Source organism: Bubalus kerabau, chromosome 20, assembly GCF_029407905.1.
Source record: "Bubalus kerabau isolate K-KA32 ecotype Philippines breed swamp buffalo chromosome 20, PCC_UOA_SB_1v2, whole genome shotgun sequence".
Classification (NCBI taxonomy): Eukaryota; Metazoa; Chordata; class Mammalia; order Artiodactyla; family Bovidae; genus Bubalus; species Bubalus kerabau.
The window spans coordinates 34,674,594-34,694,547 of NC_073643.1; the positions used below are offsets into that span (position 1 = coordinate 34,674,594).

The 19,954-nt window shown below is 39.2% G+C and overlaps 1 protein-coding gene across 14 annotated transcripts in view; it reads right to left on the reverse strand.

Annotated features, from left to right (window-relative positions):
- Positions 1 to 19,954, reverse strand: part of TAFA1 (TAFA chemokine like family member 1) — a 534,519-nt gene that overhangs the window by 185,282 nt on the left and 329,283 nt on the right. The gene's annotated exons all lie outside the window — the stretch shown is intronic.

Here is a 19,954-nt window from a genome sequence, read left to right on the forward strand (position 1 = left end):
TTATAGCACACTTTTTTGGATAATGAGATTTTATAAAACTAGAGACTGGATTCACTCAGTACAAATCAAGCAGTCCCAGAGCTTTAATATCTTGAGTGAAAATGAATTCTGCATAAGCATTGGTTGTTTCTGAGGATCCTCAGTGCATTGGCTTTTTTATTTTTATTTTTTATCAAATTCACCTGGCTTTTTCATGAAAAATCCTTAACATATCTGTGAGTGTTTCTTTTGTGATACTTTCCAAATGGCTGTCTTTACACTGAACTGGAACTCTAGGTCTTTATAAAAAAAATAAAATAAAGTCACTTTTCAATCCCTCACATTCCCACGTTGTCTCTACCATGATGTTTTGTCTCAAAACAACAAAGAACCCACAGGACATCTCTTGACATCACAGGGCATTAATGTTAAAATGAAATGGAGTTCATGGTATAGGGAAGCAGGAGCACATTAAAATTCTCTATCCATCCAGCGTACACGAGAGAGATCAGACTGCTACCTCAGAAGCAGAATGGCTTAAACATCCAGACATTTATCTGCATTTAAGTTTCCCTCTTCCACACTTCTCTTATTTCACACGTCCTCTCCTTTAGAATTCAGTCTTCCTCAAACTTCCCTTTGAACAACAATTATTCTGCAGGATTATATATGCAAAATCATATCTTCTCTATTATATGGTCAATTTAAAGATTTTTTTTTTCAAGGGTAACTTTGCCTACATTTGATATACACCTTACATGTAGACGGACTTCCCTGGTGGTTCAGATGGTAAAGTGTCTGTCTGCAATGCAGGAGACCCGGGTTCAATCCCTGGGTTGGGAAGATCCCCTGGAGAAGGAAATGGCAATCCACTCTAGTACTATGGCCTAGAAAATCCCATGGACAGAGGAGCCTGGTAGGCTACACTCCATGGGGTTGCAAAGAGTTGGACATGAATGAGCGACTTCACTTTACATGTAGACTAGACCAAATCACAGAAAACACAAATCTATTGGATAGAGCAAGCAGAGGAAGTAAAATCTTGCGTATTGTTCTATCCATATGCAAAACAATGTGATATTTTTGAAAAACTTGGACTAAAAACAGGAAACACAAATCCTCTACAGCAAGGGTCTCCAGCCTCTGGACCATGGACCTGCTTCACCTTTAGATCAGCAGTGGCGTTACATTGGAAATAAAGTTCACAAAGGGCTTCCCAGGTGGCTCAGATGGTAAAGTACCTGTCTGCAATCAGGAGAATCAGGTTCAATCCCTGGGTTGGGAACATCCCCTGGAGAAGGGAATGGCAACCCACTCCAATATTCTTACCTAGAGAATTCCATGGACAGAGGAGCCTGGCGGGCTACAGTCCATAGGGTTGCAAAGAGTCAGACATGACTGAGCGACTAACACAAAGGGCACAATAAATGTAATGCTCTTGAATCATTCTGAAAGATCCCCCCCAACCCAGTCCGTGGAAAAACTGTCTTCCACTAAATCAGTCCCAGGTACCAAAATGGTGGGGATCACTATTCTAGAGGGTCCAAAATGATTATGAACGCTTTGAATAATTTTCTTTTTAATAGTAGGATTCAGCATCAGGATATGGAGAAGAAGAAGAATCTTGTTATGAATTAAGAGGCCTTATTTTTGTGAACAAATAGGTTGACAATACTAAATAGAGAAGCATATATTTTGGAAGCAAGAAAAGCGTATGTTGTGTTGAAGGGGAATAAAACCACATGGCAAAGCTTTCAGGAACGTAAGATACAAGTCAGTGTTTGGCGGTGCTTCTTGAGAGCTTCCAAGTTGAGGCTCCCTTCTGGCTAGAGTTCAGTCACACACAAGCCAATGACACTTGCCACGCTTGTCCCCTTAAAGCCCACCTAATATTTCAGTATTGTGCCCTGCATCTCAACCATCAAGAACAGAGACCCTATAATCTTTGCTCGGAGGGGAAACTGCCTTTCCCAAAGGTCTTAGATTTAGCATTTGTCCCCCTTCATTCACAGAGGCTCACAGATAATGAACAACTGCTGGTAAGGTCAGCCGTTAGTATCTTTGCCTCTTTCTAAAGGACCCCGTTCTGTCTTCTTCAGACTGCTCTTTGCCCTCTCACAGCTGACCTACTTTGTTGCAAGCTAACAAAGCAGCTTCTCCCCTTTCTCTCAAGCATTAATATCTCCCGAATGAACACGTAGGCTGTAGGAAAAGGAATGCACCTCAAATCCTGAGTATCACTTTCAATTCAAGTTTATAAAGACCCACCAGCATGGAGGGAAAGAGAAAAAGCTTTTTAAGAATAAAAATGTCCCAGATCTGCCAATGGTCTCGAAAAATTTGTATTACAGTTGCTTCTCCTACATGGAGTTTGATGACTTAGTATTCCCTCCGGCTTTTTACAATCTAGTTCATTTTTCCAGGATCACTTTTCTTAAGATGCTATTAGACCTGTGTTGTTTCTGCTTTGTGCATTACACAGTCATTTTAATACCTATTATTTTATGGCCTAGGTCAAAATATAGTTTCTCATCCCCCCCTTTTTTTAACGAGCATTTCCTGATATATCTTTTTAAAAATTCACAAAGAAAGGATTTAAAAATTGCCTTCTCTTCTCCCAATTTGGAAGCTACTGAAAACCTTCTGAATATTGGACAAAGAATGAACAATTGGATTTAATAAAATGAGCTAATATTAATGCTAGTTAGTTGTTTTTAATAATTTTTATTACAAAGATAAGTATAATAATAAAACTGTAAATATAAATAATTCTAAGATATCTTGCATTATAATGGTCAGTTCAATAATACAAGTGATAACTGACATTTCTGAATACTTCTTTTGTGTCTCTATGTTATATACTTTTAAATGTATTATTTCAGTCTTCAAAGCAATCTTATGAAGTAGATATCATGAGACTGTTTGTTTTTTTAGATTAAAAAAAATAAAGCCCAGAAAGATTAAGTAACTTTCCTGAGTTTACACAGGTAGAGAAGTTCAGAAATTTACGCAAGAATTCAGGCCTGCTTGACCACAAAAACTCAAGTTTTGCACCATGACAGTGCTAACTCATTTTAGTTGTGAGTTTAAAAATCATAGTTCTCTAAGAAAAACATGTATTGACTTATGAATGGATGAATGAATTCTCTCTCCTCTATTATTTTTGAAAATAAATTCTGTATCAACCTGAACACTTGCAGAAAACAAAAGCATTCAGTTTTTTGCAAAATTAACTTAAAAAATAATTTGGAAAGGAACAGTTGATCACACTTGTTTCTTCCTAGTCTCAGCTACATGTTGCTTCATTTGTCATAGCATTTTAAGAGAAATTCCCACTAGTGAACACTTGGTGAATCCATAAGAAACATGAGGTAGATGCCTAACTGCTCTAAGAACTTTTCTCTCTTAGAAGAACTGAATTAATTAAATATCAGCTGCAAAACCCAACTCTCTCTTATCTGTGTTGATTATGAAAAAGAACCTTAAAAGTCCTTTTTAACCCTGGGATTCTGAGATTCTATGAATGTGCCGTGTTCAGGGAAATATCTGATCTTCAACTTTTTCAAGAATGTTCATCTTTCCTTGAGAGATTCTTAAAATCACTAAGGCCACTTTAATCATGAGTCTTGATTTTGCCCTTATACCAGGTCCTATTGCTATCAAGCAGAAGAGAGACTATAAAAGGAGAGTGAATCTATCTTTTGGTGATAAATTGTAAATGGAGCAGAAATCCCATTTTTTTATTTTTTGGGTTGTTGTTCACTGTGAGGAATTTCCCCATGAAAATAGAATGGGATATAATAAGCAACGGGTTTAATATATATTAAAAAAATACTGTCTAGAATTGTCCTTTTTAAAAATCATTTCAGTAGATAATGTTTGAGTTGTGGTTCAGCAAATATTTATTGGGTACTTTGCCTAGTCAAAGCTCCCTGATCTGCTGAGAGTAATAAAATAATGAACATGACATTGTCCCTACCCTCAGAGCCTACAGCTTAGCTCAGGGTTTTTCAATATGAACACTATTAGCATTTTAGCATGAATTATGGTAAAGAGAAATAAATGAACAAAAAGTGCTCCTCCAGTAGTAAATATGATAATGTACTAGAACAGCAGCCTTACGATTGGGAGTAGTAGGAAAATAGAAACTCTTAGTAAGATTGTAGAAGTTTCTTAAAGCAAGGAGCCTGAGCTTAAAAAAAATTGTTTTGTCATTAACTTATTTTTTAAGGAAAGGTAAATCATTGAATATTCTTGATTTTCCAAGCAAAGGGAGGACCTATTTATAGGGGTGACTGGGGGAAGATGAATTTGGCAGTGATATGCAAGATGCAAGAAGGGAAGAAGCAAGCACCTGAAATGCCAGGTAAGCACCGCTGCATTCAGACAGAGAAGCGACAGGTCTTGATTTTTGGATGCCTGCTCTAGAATCGTGAAGCATGGTAGAGCGGAAAGTGATGTTAGGAACCAGTGGGGGAAATACAGTTGCCAGTATCTCAACCATGTTAATTTAATCCTAACCACACTGGACACTAATTATTAACTTATTAGCTCATGTGCCAGGGGCTTCCCTCGTGGCACAAGGGTAAAGAATTCACCTGCCAAACAGGAGATTCGGGTTCAATTCCTGGATTCGGAAGATCCCTTGGAGAAAGAAATGGCAACCCATTCCAGTTTTCTTGCCTGGGAAATCCCATAGACAGAGGAGCCTGGCAGGCTACAGTCCACGGGGTCGCAAAGAGTAGGGCATGACTTAGCGACTCAACAGCGACAGCAAACAGTTCATATGCATGCATACTACTCACTAAGTAGTGAATTCCTTGAGGGCACAGATCATATTACATTCACCTTTGAATGGCATACAGTAGCTTAAGACAGGTTCATTCACTCATAAATGAATGAATAAAACAATGAAACAAAAAAGAGAAAGAAAAAATAGTGACAATTTCAAAGGGTTGTGAGGATCACATGAGAAATTCATCCCAAGCACTTAGTATTGTCTAGCATTCAGCAAATGTTTAATAAATATTAGCTATTATTATCATCATCGGCATCATTTTAGTACTCAAAAGAATAAAATCATTCCCAAAGAGAAAAGGCAGTTCTTCACAAAGTTAGCAACTACACCATTGTTCTTCAATATTATGCCAAACTCTCAGCTTGCTTCTATGACTTATGAGAGTTTGAGCATAAATTAAATGATTGAACATATGATTGCATTCATGTTCCCAGAAGTAGGTTATAAGTACATCAATCATGACAAATTTCCAGGCTCATTTTTGTGCAACCTGTCACGCAATTTAAAGCAATGGCTGGGACTCCACTAGAAGAATGGGACAGCTCTCCAGCCTCCATTTTTGCACAGGTTGTTGGAACAGCTGCTACGAGGCTCTTCTTCAAAAGACCTGCAGTGACGCCCTGTGTGTGATTGTCTTTATCAAAGGAAACAGAAAATTAAAGGCACTGAATACCATTGTCTGTAGATATTCTGAGCTCCCTCTTTTCTGTAAGCTCACATTTAAGAACTGGATCCAGTTTGGAGGGATTGGTGAATGGTTAAGACTCTAAACTCTTGGGTGTGTGATAGAGAGACTCAGGTTTGAACCTTAACTCCATCACTTATTGGTAGAATGGCTTCTGAAAGTTCTTTGGTTCAAGTCTCAGGTTCCTGAGTTATAAATGGAGTTAATAAAAATCACCACTGTAATTGTGAATTTTCAATGAAATAAGATACTTAGCATAATACCTAATAAGCTTAAAGCTCAACACAGGGAAAATTATTACTATTATTTATCCATGTGTCCTCTAGCCAGCTATGTATGCATTCATGCAATTGTCTTTACGGAGAATGAGTGCCTTTTTTAATGGAAGTTTATTCCAGTTTTGGGAGACATATATTTGCTTTTTTACTGTACTGATTAGACTGTACTACTTTATGGGACCTATAATATATTTCAGAGACATACACAGAATTAATAGCTGATGATAGAATTGATAAGCATTACTTCTCTTCTACTAATTCTATTCTAGTGCTTTTCAAACTGAGGCAGTTTTATCCTGGTGAGGGTAGAGGTGAGGATGTGGATTGTGAAATGGGCCATACTTAAAGCCACAAGATAAATGTGGTACAGTCTCCTTGAGTAATAGTTTTCCTTGAAGGTATTTGAAGAAAAAAATTATCTTTTATTCCTTTGAAAACTATTCATTAAGTATTGTGCTGGACATAAAAGAGACATGGTTTCTACCCCAAAGTGGCACACAATCTCTTGTGGGAGATATACACTGTATGTAATGATGGGGTAACATGTGTTTACAAATTGTGATATGTAGAAATATACGATGTGCTTTAAGGGAAACTAAACGGATCTGATTTAGAGTGTCAGCATGATGGCAGGAAAGAAGTCCTCACCCAGGAGGTAATCTAACCACCAAAATCACCAAAGTATCTTCATACGGAAGCAAATAAATATATTTCTTATGAGGTAAAAGGTTAACTTTACCTGAATTATAAGATAAAACACAAAGAAGTATTGTACTTGTCATGGGCTGTCTTATCAGGATGCAGGGTATCATCCCCACTGATTTAAGGGAAAAGAAAAAAAAAAAAGAAAAAGAAAAAGGCTGTCTGGTAAGAGAATTCTCAGACCCTTTGCCAGTTTAAAGGAGCACTCCTAATTCCTGCCAGCAGTAATATCCTTCTTTGTGGTCTGGACACCAGGACTGGAGTCTCTGGTTTATTTCGTGCTTTTAATACATGACAACTCTATCCACACATTCACTTATAATTCAAACACTGGATGCTGGTCTTGCTTTCCTTAAACCGATGCCTTTATTTTTGAATTTAATTCATATATATATTGCATTTATGTAAGTACATAATTTAAAATATATGGTTAAGAAAGAACACAAAGAATCAGTTATTAGACAAAAAATCCTGTACATTTCTCATATTCTCAAATTTAACATTTTATGTTAAAGAATAACTCTGAAGTTTACAGTAAATAGGAAGTGAAATTTTGTTGTTCTTATTTTTTCCAACCGTAGAAAACTTTACATTTTCCCCTCCTTAATTTGAAAAGTAATAAATATTCTTTTCTAGAATTCAAAGCATACAGATAATTAGAAAAAGGAACATAAACCTAATTGCATTAGGCAGAGATAAACTGCTCCATTTGGGTATGTTTTTCCTAGAGTTTCCCTCTGAGTATTCATGACATAGCATCCAAAATGATCTTTAAAAATGCAAATAATTTCCTATCATTCATCTCTTTAATCCAACAGTCCCCATTACAGAGAATAAATCCTAAACTCCTTACAATGGCTTTCAAAGATCCACATCACTTGGCCCCTCCTATCTCTCAACCCACATTTTCCACCATCCCTATCTCCACCCATCTCCCCCCATTTTGTTACCATCTCTCTCCCCCTCTAGCTCTTCTGCACACCTGTAAAGCTCTCTTTTTTATTTGGCTACCCATCTGTCTGGGCTATGTTCTCCCAGAATTGACATTGTTGCTGCTGCTGCTGCTAAGTCTCTTTATTCGTGTCCGACTCTGTGAGACCCCATAGACAGCAGCCCACCAGGTTCCTCTGTCCCTGGGATTCTCCAGGCAAGAATACTGGAGTGGGTTGCCATTTCCTTCTCCAATGCATGCATGCATGCTAAGTCGCTTCAGTCGTGTCTGACTGTGTGCGACCCCATGGACAGCAGCCCACCAGGCTCCTCTGTCCACGGAATTCTCCAGACAAGAATACTGGAGTGGGTTTCCATTCCTTCTCCAGAATTGACATTGCTGCTGCTGCTGTAAGTCGCTTCAGTCGTGTCTGACTCTGTGCGACCGTATAGACCGCAGCTCACCAGGCTCCCCCGTCCCTGGGATTCTCCAGGCAAGAACACTGGAGTAGGTTGCCATTTCCTTCTCCAATGCATGAAAGTGAAAAGTGAAAGTGAAGTCACTAAGTTGTGTCTGACTCTTAGCAACCCCATGGACTGCAGCCTAGCAGGCTCCTCCGTCCATGGGAGTTTCCAGGCAAGAGTACTGGAGTGGGTTGCCATTGCCTTCTCCGAGAATTGACATTAACCAGCCTAATTTCAATTCTTTGTTCTCTAAGTGGCCTTTTTTTGATAACTTATCTAAACTAATTCATACTCTCTTACCTTGCTACTTCCCCTCATATTCTGCTTTGCTTTTCTTCATAGCACATACTACTACCTGAATTTATAGAATATGTTATTGACCTAATACTTGTCTTTCCTCCCACTGATGGTAAGCTCCATGAAGGTTTGGACTTTATATTTCCAAATGGCTAGAACAGTGCTAGCACATAGTAGGTGGTCAATATATATATTTAAATTGCTTGAATAAATGTATTTACCAACACATACCATATCATACCACATGTACTGTACCCTTCTTTAAAACCTAAACACTAAATCACAAACATTCCCCCATGCCTATTATTAAGTAAGAGGCATCATTATCTTAATGCCTGCATAATATCCCATAGGAGGGCTGCATAACTGATTTAACCAATCCCCTGTTATTGGAAAGTTGTCTTTTTTTTTGGGGGGGGGGGTTGGTTGCTATTAGAAAGGATGCTTATATGAATGATCTTGCACATACATCTTTGCAACGTATTTATTTCTCTAGCATGAATTCCAACAAGCAGAATTTCTGAGTCAAAAGGTAAAAAAAAAAAAAAATGTTTGGTGCTTGGGCTTCCCTGGTGGCTAAGATGGTAAAGAGTCTGCCTGCAGTTCAGGAGACTCGAGTTCGATCCCTAGGTCAGGAAGATCTCCTGGAGAAGGACGTGGCAACCCACTCCAGTATTTTTGACTGGAAAATCCGATGGACAGAGGAGCCTGGCAGGCTACAGTCCATGGGGTCTCAAAGAGGTGGACATGACCGAGTGATTTCACTTTGGTGCTTGTGATATATATCATCAATGAGTCCTTCAGAAACTTGATACTAACTGGTATTTCCCACCGAAAGTATCCATTTCCCTGCACAGCTACACCAGTACTTGTTTGCATTGCTAATGATTTCAGTGAATTATGGATTTTGTCTGTCTTTTGAGGGGTAACATGTTACAGAAACATGTTGCTTACCTAGCGAGCCTAGCTAACTGCCAACTTTCATAGTCCAACTTGACTATCAAAAGAGTGACCTAATACAATAATAAGGTCTCAATTTATTTGTGAATAATTCCTCCTTGAAGAAATCTGACTGAGAGGGCTGTCACAGAATAAAGAGAGAATGGCATAGTGAAGGCACTAAGCCCCAAACAAAACCAAAACCACTATGTTGGAGTCCTTAGCGTGCACTGATACCTCCTGGAGGTCTCCAGTGGATAGTATGTGGCTACTGCACATGGATTGCTCAGGCTTAGCCAAGCTGCTGTGGAAAATCTTGCTATTTCTGAAAGAACAAGCACTTATGCTGTCCTTCTGAAATTCTGTGTCCCTATGGATTGTAAATTCAATCCCCTTACGTTCATGGCAATAAATGGGGAGAGGGGTTAACAATGATGTGGGTATAGGAGAAACTCCACAATGGTTCTGCATTTTAAATCAAAGGGGAAATCAGATTTTAAAATGATATTTACAAGCAACTTTCAAGACACTTACACATCTGTATACATTTTGGGTGCTAGCTCTCTGTTCTTACAATGTAAGAAACTGCTCCTTGGAGGGATGTATTTATTTCTCAATTTGAAAAGGTAACTTTAAAGGTTATTATTAGATTATATAATATAGTTTATTTTCTAAACTGGCTACAGATTTAATAGAATCAAATAATATTAGTTAAGTACCATTTTTTCCTTTTCATAGGTAAGGTAATCACTTTTACAGTTATTGACATACAAAACTATCACTTTGGTTGGTTCCAGGTTGTAAGCGATCTCAAATATTAAATTACTCTCAGAAAATTCTTGGCATCAAGATCCTTTGCAAAACTAGTACCTGCTATCTGAGCTGTAATGGGAAAGTTGCACACTAATTGTAAGGTCTTTCATTTTAATTTTGCTCCCACTAGAGAAGATTGATATAAATAAAATTTAAATAGAAAACATATTTCAGATGCCAGCAGTAGAAAACACTTTGTCAGCCTAATGAAAAGGTATCAGTTTTCTCGATTTTATTCAATAAACCGTGAGTCATTTTCTTTTTTTTTATTTTAATTTTATTTTATTTTTAAACTTTACAAAATTGTATTAGTTTTGCCAAATATCAAAAGGAATCCGCCACAGGCATACATATGAGTCATTTTCTAAATGGATTAGATTAAAGGCAAGTTCAAACTCCCAGTGAGATGTTCTTGGCACTGAGGGAGACTTCAGACAAGGGAGAGAGAACAGGACACCAGGAACCTCTTAGGCCTCTTCAGATCTTTGCAAATTGACAGTAAGCTGGAGAGAAGTGTCTCAAACATGACTTTACCTATTGCCTTAGAAGCCAAATCCTGGGGAATTGAATGCGAAACATTGTTTCTCTTATTTTTTTTTTTTAATTTTATTTTATTTTTAAACTTATTTTATTAGGATGTTATGCGTGGTTGGTCAAAGTACAACTGAGAGCATGGAAATTTGGGGAGGACTGAAGCTGAGCCCCGAAGAATTGATGCTTTTGAATTGTGGTGTTGGAGAAGACTCTTGAGAGTCCCCTGGACTACAAGGAGATCCAACCAGTCCATCCTAAAGATTAGTCCTGGGTGTTCATTGGAAGGACTGATGCTGAAGCTGAAACTCCAATACTTTGGCCACCTCATGGGAAGAGTTGACTCATTGGAAAAGACCCTGATGCTGGGAGGGATTGAGGGCAGGAGGAGAAGGGGATGACAGAGGATGAGATGGCTGGATGGCATCACTGACTTGATGGACGTGAGTCTGAGTGAACTCCGGGAGTTGGTGATGGACAGGGAAGCCTGGTGTGCTGTGATTCATGGGGTCACAAAGAGTTGGACATGACTGAGTGACTGAGCTGAGCTGAGCTGAAGCTTGGATGAAGAGCCTATGGCAGTCAGTGCTTTATACACCTGTCTCATAAATGTTTGATAAAATAAGACAAAAACACGCTGTGATGCTACCATGCTCACACAGCATCTGGGGAAGACTTTGATGCCTTCTGATTTATTATAATTAAACTTCAGAAAACATAACCCAACTTTCATGTGAGGATGAGATGTGTAAACCCTGATCACAGAGTGCTCTTGAATCTAATTTTATTTGTGTGTATGTGCTTGAAATGGCAAAATATTTTGATAACTGGTTATTTTTATAATTCAGCAAGAACTGTGCAGTATCTTTTTGGCATATGCCTTCACTCACCAATCCCTTGAGAAATGCAAAATAACAATTGGTGCTTTCTTTATGTTTTCTTATACAATACCCTACAACTAGGATGGTCAATTTGGTGGAATTGTTGGGATAGTTTGGAAAAGTTCAGCTTCATTTATCAGAAAATAGCTATAGATTATATGCTCTATGCTTATCATCATTCAATATAGGCAGTCTGAGTGACATAAAAGTGATGTCAAAGCTTTATGATGAGTTTAAGGTAGATGAGCAAATGAAAAATGATATAAGGTCCTTATTTTTAAATACCTAATGCCTAAAATATCAAACAACTTTATTTAAACAACCAGAATTAGCCTTTAGAAATTACCACATATATGGGTAAATTCACAACATTGACAGTTTGCAACTTTTCATGTTCATGATGATAGTAAAAGGAAGGCTAGAAAATCAAAGAAAGCCAGCAATATAAATGTTGCAATGTTTTTGATGCACCCAGCTGCAAAAAGTTCAGAATGATAGTTCTACTGCCTCAAGCCACACATCCTTACTCTTCATGCTAAATTGAAAACCTCTGCTGCTAAGTCGCTTCAGTCATGTCCGACTCTGTGCAACCCCATAAACGGCAGCCACTAGGCTTCTCTGTCCCTGGGATTCTCCAGGCAAGAACAGTGGAGTGGGTTGCCATTTCCTTCTCCAATGCATGAAAGTGGAAAGTGAAAGTGAAGTCGCTCAGTCATTCCCGACTCTTAGTGACCCCATGGACTGCAGCCTACCAGGGTCCTCTGTCCATGGGATTTTCTAGGCAAGAGTACTGGAGTGGGTTGCCACTGCCTTCTCCATGAAAACCTCTGCTGCTGCTGCTAAGTTGCTTCAGTTGTGTCTGACTCTGTGCGACCCCATAGACGGCAGCCCACCAGGCTCCTCTGTCCCTGGGATTCTCCAGGCAAGAACACTGTAGTGGGTTGCCATTTCCTTCTCCAATGCATGAAAGTGAAAAGTGAAAGTGAAGTCGTTCAGTTGTGTCTGATTCGATTCGTAGCGACCCCATGGACTGCAGCCTACCAGGCTCCTCCGCCCATGGGATTTTCCAGGCAAGAGTACTGGAGCGGGTTGCCACTGCCTTCTCTGTGAAAACCTCTATGTTTACCTAAATTGGAAGCAGGAGGTAATGTGTTCCTAAAATTCAACAGCAATACCTAGAAGCCAGAAAAGTACTTCTCCATCTGAGGGCTACAGACCTCTGGAGGAGGTGGGGACGACTGTGGTAACCATGGTGGTTTGTAGAGTCTTCTTGAATTTAGTAATTCTGATTGATTTTTATTTTTTGTATTTACTATTTCTTTATGTCAAGTGATACTACCTTTTCATTTTGATTGTAGAAATGGCTGCACAGTCTTCCTCTTCTTCTGTGTCCACCCTTTAAAATGTGACTTCACCTCTCCTTGCATCAGGAAGTGAATGAAGTCTATTTCCTCACTCCTTTTGTCTGGGTTTGGCCATGTGCTTTGTTTAGCTAATTAGAAGTTAGCAAACACTACAGGAAGATCGAAAGCACTTTTGCTTGCTTGGGGCTTGCTGCCCTCTGGAATGCTGAGCTGACCATGATGAAAGGTCATGTGAGCTGAGAAGAGCTCTCCGATCTGATGCCCTCCTGGAGTAATTAGCCTGCCAACCATCAGACTGTGGCTGAGGCCATCCTAGACCCCAGTTCTACAAAGTTCACTGCTAGCCTGCTCCTTACCTGCCCCCTCACCCGCCACTTCCTGCCTTGAATATTTAAATGACAGCTGCAACTTCAGTGGCTCTCACCAAGGAACGTTCAGGAAAATGGCTGCAAGGCTGGCACTTATGTCATTAAATCAACATCAACAATCCAAGCCTCTGGACTTCTTGTTATCCAAGAAAAATCAATTCCTATTACTCCAGATATTACAGTTGGGGATTCTATTACTCGCCAGCTAATACAATCCTAAGTAAAACTGAAGGTATTTAATAAATATCTGGACTACCTGAATGAATGAATGAATGCAGATACTTGTGCCTAGGCTGGATTCTGCTGTTTCTATCCACCAACTACTAAATATTCACGATCGTCAAAGAGTGACCTTTTATTTGGCATTCAAATTCAGAAATTCAATTGACATATAGACACTCCTGAGAGTGGTTTTCTGTCCTCATTGTGTGTGTCTCCAATTTGCATGCACAGTCACACCTTCCTCCACAACTCACCAGATGTGGAAGATATCAAACTAGCATAGCTGTATGTAAATTAGGCATTTTCCCAGAGCAATTCAGTGTCAGTGGTAATGTTGAATTTTCTTAATTACAATCCAGATATGCTCACAATGGAGTAATACTAACTGTTATGGTCTAGAGAAGCTAAATTCAATTTTGCTAAACTATTAAGATTCATTTCGATGTACTATTTGAGCAAGAAGAGGAACACATATAGAAACTGCTCTCATGGTGAAGTATTTTCTGAGGCTGGCTGGAGCAAAGAAAGAAATTGGGAAAGGACTGAAAATCAGCCATCAAAAGAAAGAGAGAAACAGAGTAACAAAAGCAAGGGCTTCTAGTGTTTATTTATTGTTGATTTAAAATCATTTTCCATTCTACATGTAGCAGGCTGAAATGGATCTCTACCTGAGTCCCAGCCAGTAGGAGAGAGTTTGAAAATTTATTTGAATTGATGTGATTTGGGGAGAAGACAGGCTTGAGGAATTTTTTTCTAATGCTCTGAGTTTATAAGTTGGCTTGAATCTCAAGTACCAAGCTCAAACACCATTTTCATTTCAATTTCTGAGATGACAACTTTTCTCAAAGAAAAAAATTATCACTGTAACAACAGGGCTTAATGTAAAATTCTGAGTAAAGGTGTACTGCTTTCTGTTATCAGAGAAGGCAATGGCACCCCACTCCAGTACTCTTGCCTGGAAAATCCCATGGATGGAGGATCCTGGTGGGCTGCAGTCCATGGGGTTGCTAAGAGTTGGACATGACTGAGCGACTTCACTTTCACTTTTCACTTTCATGCATTCGAGAAGGAAATGGCAACCCACTCCAGTGTTCTTGTCCGGAGAATCCCAGGGACAGGGGAGCCTGGTGGGCTACCGTCTGTGGGGTCACACAGAGTCGGACACGACTGAAGTGACTTAGCAGCAGCAGCAGCAGCAGCAGCAGCAGCAGCAGCTTTCTGTTATACGATTTTGTTGGGTCATAAGAGCTCCTTTCTATAAGAAGGAATATACTGAAATTACCTCCTTTCAATTGTAAGTCTTATTTTGCAAACTTTCTTGAACAATGTCTCCCCTCAGTGCAGAGAGTTAAAGCACGTCCGGTACGTAAATCCACAAAACACACTCATCCTAAGATCAATTCATTTCTGAAATGCATCAGCCTAGAGCATAGTTGATATAAAACCACTAGGCAATAATCTGGAATCTTTTAATTGGCCATTTCTTTGGTCTTGTGCAGTTTAGACCAAGAAGCTTAACATCTTGAAACATATAGGCACAAGTAGACATATCAACTTGCAACATATAGACACATCAACTTATACTATTTGGGACCTGAGAAGTATTACTGACATTTTAGAGAGGAGGAAATGGAACAAAAGGAAAGTTAGGTAACTTGCCCATGTTCACACTGTTAGTAAGGGGAAGAACTGTGAATTAGCTGAAGCAACCTTCTCCAGAGCCAATGGAAGGCTTGGGAAAGTGATGCCTGATGTAAATGTGGAAGGATGAATAGTAATTTGCAATGTAAACAAAGTAGAGATGGATACTTTCAGTGGAGGTAAACCTGTGCACAACCCAGAATTGTTGTCTAGAAAGCTGGACTTCGGGAACTATTGGTGATTCAGAATTTCTGGAGCAAAATATATGTGTGTGTTTGTGAGGAAGCCAAGAAGGTGAGAAGCTGGGTGTGTTCTAGGTACTGAGGAATTTGATCAAGGTCTTCTTAATTAAATCAGCTTTATAAAATGCTAATGCTGTGGCAAATCAAAGATTCCAAGAGAATGATGGAAAGGATCGTTTTTGATCTGGAGCAAGTTTTCTTTGGTCTTGAGTGGTACTGTTTCTCTGTCAGATGAATTTCTTCTCTAGGGCCACGGTTCCACATTTGGAAAGTGTATTTTAGTAGATGGAACTGGGGATGAATTCATTCATTTGGCAGAAGCAAGCGGTCTGTCCTCACCAAGTACTTCCTTCAGTTCAGATCTCCATCAGGGGTAGCCTGTAGGATGTCTGCTCAGCATCTCTATCACTCCTCCAATTGGAGGTCATGTGACCACAGGCCTCTGCATCTTTCCCTGTATGCAGGCTGCAAACCCAACTAGGGATCCTTGGTTTATAGACAAGAATTCAGGACAAAAGAAACAGCAGGAGGCCATGACCCAAATAGAGAGCTCTCTATCTGAGTTTTAAGCCGTAGGTTACCACTTTGAGGAAATGTTTCTTTTACTGAAGTGAATTTATATGAAAAGAGACCTTTATTTCCTTGCTGTATGTGGTAGGGTAGTAGCATTGTTCTCACATGAAAAATATAAACATAACCTTCACCCAAACAAGGTTACTATATCTAGTTAGATACTGCTGCCCTCCTAAACTGATATCTTTGGTCTGTTTTAAAAAAAGAAAATTGACAATGAGCAGATTTTAGAGAGGTGTTAAAGACACAATAGTAGTACCTGATTGAGTTCTTCAAGACATCAGACTGACAGAAAGAAACTGAAAAGAAGTATTAATTACTCTGCATTCATTATTATTTAGTATTCTATTATTACCTAAAACGATCTCATTTACCACCAGGGGTATGACCCCTGCATACTGACCCCAATGAAATAATCTCTTTTATTGCTTCTTCAAGAAGCAGGAGGGAGAAGGAGCTAATGCTATCCTTAGATGTCTTACACTATCCTGATCGCTTTCAATCCAAGACCACTTTTATTTAGATGGCATTCAAGAACCAGACACATTAATGAGAGATGAATAAATGAAACTGTAAGCTATGGAAGAGCTGCAACATTACTAGCATAAGTTTTTCAGCTGGCATTCACATTAAAATATGTATCAACCAAGGCTAACATTTCTTGAAGGACAGCTCCCTTTCAGCCCTGGCTCCATGATGAAAAGTGCCAGGCTGAGATGCCATCGGTCTGGTACTTTAAGATGCATTTCTCTAATGGCTGAATTTGGAAGACAGCTTCCAGCACCTGAATGTCCAGGAAAAAAATAGTAATCAATCAAGTTTTATTAGTGATGACCAATAAAAAAGAAAAGCTAAATTCAGCCCTAAAATTTCATTATTACGATGGGTTGAGTGACCTCCAATATTCCTTAAGAGACCGATGGCCTTGGATGCTCAGGATTCTGAGAGAAATGAATTTTGAAGATGAAATAGGAAATAGTATGTCACTGCAAAGATGCATAGAGTCTCTCTCTCCAGTGAACAGAGACCAACCTGCATCTGCGTTTATTGATCAAACTGAACAATGTGAATTGGATTTTGGGAAGTAATGGCTGATGTAGCCTGTAAACAGTGCTTGGTTTCTACAGATTTGATACTCCCTAGGCTACTATCTCCTATGCCCCTCTCAAAGGGAGGGCTAATTTCATAAGAAGCTCACATCTACGGCTGAAGTGGTTTCACTGGGAAAGAAAGTGAGGGGGATAACATTTGCTGAGCAAATCTTAAGTACTTTATATAGAGTATTTCAGCTCATGCTTGCAGCAATTCTGGAAAAGCTATTATTATCCACATTTTATAGGAAGGTAAGGTTCAGATTTTAAGTAAACAGCCCAACATGTGGATGGCACAAGTTAGGGCACAAACTCAGGCTGAGACCTAACTTCTTATGCATTTTTAAAATTCCAGAATGCCTGTTGGAAGCACAGGTTTGGTGATGCCAGCATCAATTTGTAACATAGCTGTTGTTTTTACACACCTAGCATCTGTTTCTTTGTCTACTGGCAACAAGATACTAATTTTCCTCTGTGGAACTACTCTCTTTACAATGTTAGTCTGATGTTTCAGGTAAATCTGATCCCATGCTATGGAAATAGAGATGGCACATGACCAGGTTTGTCCAATCAGATCACTATCTCTCTGCAGGTTAAAGACTGTTGCAGAAAATTAGAAAAATAGCTACTCCTCTCTCTGAGATCAATTGGGATTTCCCTGGTGGCTTAGCTGGTAAAGAATTGGCTGCAATGTGGGGGACCTGGGTTTGATCCTTGGGTAGGGAAGATCCCCTGGAGAAGAGAACAGCTACCCACCCCAGTATTCTGGCCTGGAGAATTCCACGGACTGTATAGCCCACGGGGTTGCAAAGAGTCGGACATGACTGAGCACTTTCACTTTTTGAGAATTAAAGTATTGTTGCCTTTCTGCTGAACCTAGATGGCCCTAGTAACTTGCCTGACCAAACAAATGCAGCAGAAACAGCATTCTGGGATTTCTTATGGTGGGTCCTGAAAAGCCTTGTAGCTTCTATCTATGTTTCTTGGAATCCTTTCTCTGGGAGTCCTGGACTAGTCTTGTTGGAAGTTCAGCTATCCTGAAACTACCATCTTGGAAAAGGGCACAGACACCATGTTGATAATCCCAGATGAACCCATCCTTCCATCCACCCACTTTAAGCCAAGGTAAATGAGCCATTTTTGGACCAGATCTGTCCAGTCTAGTCACCAGCTAAATACCATGCAGTAACCTCTGTCAATGTCATAACTGAAGAATCAACCTGCTGACACATTCAAATTACTGACAAATAAAATCATAGGATGTAATAAAAAAAATTATTGTTTTAAGCCAATAAGTTGTGGGGTTATGATGCAACATTAAAGACTAGAACAATCTCTTTGGCCACAATGATTGGTTTGGGGATGGGTTGCGACCTGAGTCAATCAATGACATTCATTCCAGGAGTTCTGTTAATTCTATTGGGAAAAAGAACTCTCCTTTCATTGCTTGGTGGTGATTAGGTAAGAGACAAAACTGGGACTACTGGTAGCATTTTTATTACTACTGGTGCACAGCTTGTTTGAGACTAAGGCCAACGGAGAAGCAACAGAAGGATAGAGAGAGAGAGGGAGTGATGTCTGAAGATAATCATAGCCTTGGCCTCTTATTTCATAGCAAAATAAACTTTTTGTTTAAATCAAATGAATTCTGTTTCTTCCAACTGAAGAAGTTTCTACCAAGGAAAGCTATGTTAATGGGATAAAGGTGAGATGGAAAGAAAGAATGCAAACAAGGGAAAGAAGGACCACTTAAAATTAACATCAAGTCACAGTTTCAGAAGTGGAGGAATACAAAGAAAAAGGCAACTTAAGGACACATCTAAAAATGATTTTTCCAGGCCCATATAGGAGGGCTTTTAGCTCAGAGGCCATTCTGATCTTTCCAATTGTACTTCTAAATATAAAAGTACAGATGCATAGTGTGATTAAAAGGAAATGGGGACAAAATAAACAAGCATGATGGTTAAAACCATTAGCTTGTGTCTCAGTGGGTAAATTACTTTGATGATCTGAGGTCTATTTTCCTGGTCTGTAAAATGGGAATAATAACTGTCCTGCTTCCTTCACAGAATTTTTGATTAAACTCTGTTTAATTAAACAGAGTTGGTGCTTTTGGAGGCAACTAGAAATAGGCAAGTAAAGTTTAGAGCTCACAGTTTAGGGGAGGACTTATTTGGCTGTACTGGTCTTTATGAAATAGACGTGTGTCAGCAGGAAAAACAGGTTGTCTCCTGAAAATGAAAGTTGCTCAGTTGTGTCCGACTCTTTGTGACCCCATGGACTATACAGCCCATGGAATTCTCTAGGCCAGAATACTGGAATGGGTAGCCTTCCCCTTCTCCAGGTGATCTTTCCAACCTAGGATCAAACCCAGGTCTCCTGCATTACAGGTGGATTTTTTACAAGCTGAGCCACAAGCTGACTCCCAAAGTTAATGCTAAAAATGTCCTATGCCAATACAGTCAAATACAGTATCCACTGGCCATGTGTGACTATTTACATGTACATTAATTACAATTAAATGTAATTAAAATTTAACCTCTCAATTTCACTAGGCACATTTCAAGGGCTTAAGAGCTATATATGACTATGACAAAGGAGGCAAGAATATACAATGGAGAAAAGACAAGTCTCTTCAATAAGTGGCACTGGGCAGTGTGGAATAGAATATTCCCATCACTATAGAAACTTCTATTGGATAGCACTGGCCTACTCTACCTGACATTCAATCAGCCCAGCATCTACTAGCCATCACGTGGCATACATCCATCTACTGTCACCAGCAGCACCCTGCCACTTCTGCTCTGAGCTCTACATCCTTTTCATGTCTATGCTCGCCACTCTGGAGGCACTTGTGGACTTGTGTAAAGTGGACTGAAGTCCTAAGAAGACCTGAATTCTAGTCCAATATCTAATACCGATGTAGGTGACAACTTCAGCTGATTATGTCATTAAATCTCAGATTCCCATCTGTAAAGTGGGTATAGCACGCACTTCACACAGTTGTTGAAATTGTACAAGGGAACCTATGTGTTTTGAAAATGTACAAAAATCAAGATTAACAAAGTTCTTAAAAAGTTAATTTTTTTTCCTCAAGAGAAATTTTTCAAGATCTAATTTTATAACATATCAATAACAACACAGTCAAGATCATT